Raw genomic sequence first — 3117 nt, 5'->3', positions numbered from 1 at the left:
ATAATTAAATAATGCCTATAAAGTGCTTTGATAATGGAAAGTTCAAGGTATTCTTATTTTTTTTTCTTATCTCTAACCCATTTTTTAACCCATCACAGGATGCTACTTTTATTCTGTAGTTACCAGGCTTTTCTAAGAATCTCTTTATCATAGGTTTTCTGAAAGACAACATAAATCATATCCTCCAGTTCTGCTTTATCCACTACTTCATTAACTCTTTCAAAAAAATCTAACAGGTTAGAAAAGACATTTATTTTTACCGAAACTTTGCAGGATTTCTCTATTATTTTTGTACTTTATTATTCTATTTTTTTTGATTCTCTCAATATTTTCCTGGTACTAAAATAAGACTCAACAGTCTAAAATTCCCAAGATCATCATTAAAACCTTTTTAAAGGATGGGTACAACCTTGGCCATCTTCCAGTCCTGTGGTACAGTAGCTGTTTTTAAATGATAAATTACATATTTTTGTTAGCAACTCAGTTACATTGGTCTTTAGTTCCTTTAGAACTCTCGGGTGAATACCATCTGGTCCTACTGATTGATTGCAATTTAATTTCTCAAGTTGTTCCATCACCTTTTTTTGATATTCCCATTTCTGATAGTGCCTCACTTTCAATATTTAAAAAGAATAAATGAGCGATAGGTATTTCATCTTCTTTAGTAAAGAACAGTATGAAGAAATAATTTTGTTGCTTCCTATTCTCTTTTGATTGTCTAATGTAGATAAACAGGAAAACAAAACAGAAAAGCAAGATTTTTTTGTTCTCTGGTTTAAAAGAACTTCAACATTTTCTTTAAAAAATACCACAGATATCTCTGAGATCTTTAAGTGAGATACTATGATAGAATCTGACACCCAAAATTTCAAGTTCTATTGGCATTTTCTATTAATTGTACCTTATGATTTTCAGCATATGATCAATAGTGGAATGCAGTGGAAGAGCTGCCAACATGTTTGGCTTTTAGTGTTGAATGTTCAATATAGCCATGTAGAAGTATAAAGATGTATTTATACTATATATAGTGCCAGAATTTAGGGGAGGGGGAAATAACTCAGAAGACAAGCTCCTGTAATGCAACATTTAGCTGATAAGCAAGCAAACAAAGACAAAACTATTACCATACTGAAATAAAAATAGAGTAAGCAGTAAAATGACGATCATTACTGTCAATTGGTATCATACTTCTCAACTCTATATATCTATCCCTCCCCCCTCACACACATGCTCACATACTTCTCACCATTTTCTGCTGTGTCTTTTGACTAATTTAGACTTTAAACTACTCAAGCAGGGACCTTTTCTTTGTATATGTCTGTACAGATCCATATATGGCAATGGTGCTATTTAAATTATGATAATTCAGTGTGTTAACAAATACAAGTAAATAATAAGTTCAAATCAAAGGTAACTATTAGTTTAAAACACTCTCAGGAAGTGTCCCAGAAAACACAACCTTTTGAGCTACAACCAAACCAGCCAACTTTATAGAGTCTTGAGGTCAAGTCTCCTATTTCACATGACTTCAGGGGCTTTAGGTACATGCTACACAGAAGTAAACCACACAGAATGTTATGATCAAGTAAACTTTGTACTCCAGCTCCAGCCCTACATTGAGGCATAGCAACCAGCTTCAAATAAACTTGTGACAATATATCCGGAATTCATAAATGATAGGTGGAGAGATTAAAATTAGGAGAAAAATAATCAAAAAGATGGTTGACATATAGTGAAAAAACTGGGCTTTTTTTTTTTTTAAAAAGGTCTGGATCTTAGGATTGCTATCTCACCATTATTTGAAACCTATCAAAGGAATTTACGCTTTGCAGCTGACATTTTAAATTGAGAATTTACTTAAACTTGTATTGAATATTTATTTTGTAATTAGTTTTTGCGGTCATGTTTCATAATCAGTATTTTTTCCTATTTACTTTTACTGTAGTAATGATGTATATTGTAAGAGTGTCTGAGAAATATATGAATATATTTATCCACTGTTAATGAGAGTTAAATTGCAAGATTGCTGTTGGGTTGCACCATAGCATTTTTTCTTGAGATATTCTGTATTTCCCACTTGTATATGATATAAGAATCAAGCAAGAGAAAGTGAGTGACATCTGACACTATATAAATTATCCATCAATAACAAATGGAAGGTTTTAATTCAAGGATTTGTTCTTTTTATGTGTATGGGTTTTTTATTTTTGGAATATTATCCAGGTCATGTATGGATATTGCCTGAAGCTTATAAAAAGCTTTGTGTTTTTCTCTTCTTTTCATTTTTGTGCATTTACAGAAATAGAATTAAATTTTGATGTAGCTGAATTTCAGAATTCTTGAATTTAGCTTAATTCCTGGAGAAGGGAAGGATATTTTCACATTAAGAGGTTTATGTTTCTTTACCACCTTTCCAGTCATCCCCCTCAAAAACAAAGAAGGCTAGTGAAGAAGAGTGTATTATATTTACACAACAATTCTTGCTTAACTGTCATATGTGCCTGTGTGTTTGCATGCAGTGTCAGGAAAGAAAATCTGGCCCTGTGTCCGAATTTGGGAGGTAATTTTCTTTAATGTTTGTATACTAAGAAACAAAGTCATAGGAACTAGGTGGTACAATGGTTTAAAGCACTAGCCTCAGGTCACCGTAAATGCAATTGTGCCAATCTAAATATGCTCCTTCCTGGATATTTCTGCATGTCACAAACCACCAAAGACTTTAGCACAACTGACACCTTCTCTCTGAAGATGCTACCAGTCAGGATTTATTTCAATTTAAGTTCTGTGCCAGGCTATTACCAGTACTGTTACTTTAATTCTCTAAATAGTTAAATTAAACTGAAAAAGTTTTAAGAATCCAGTTTACATTTTCTAGTTTCTAGTTTTAGGCAAAGTAAAAAAGAATTGTTAATATGTTTGTTTGTAAGATGTGTTGATATTGTGTTATTTCAGTGATAGCCGTGCATGTTCTAGAAGGACAGTATCATAAGAGATGAGTGCTTCCAACTTTTGGGATTTAGTATGATTCTGTCAAAGGGATCTGAGTATTTAATTATGTTTCAGGGAGAAAGAGAGCAAGAGAGTGGACAAATATAAAGTGAATGAACATGATTAAGA

Source organism: Gopherus evgoodei, chromosome 2 (assembly GCF_007399415.2).
Source record: "Gopherus evgoodei ecotype Sinaloan lineage chromosome 2, rGopEvg1_v1.p, whole genome shotgun sequence".
NCBI lineage: Eukaryota > Metazoa > Chordata > Testudines > Testudinidae > Gopherus > Gopherus evgoodei.
Note: the sequence above shows the minus strand (reverse complement) of the source record.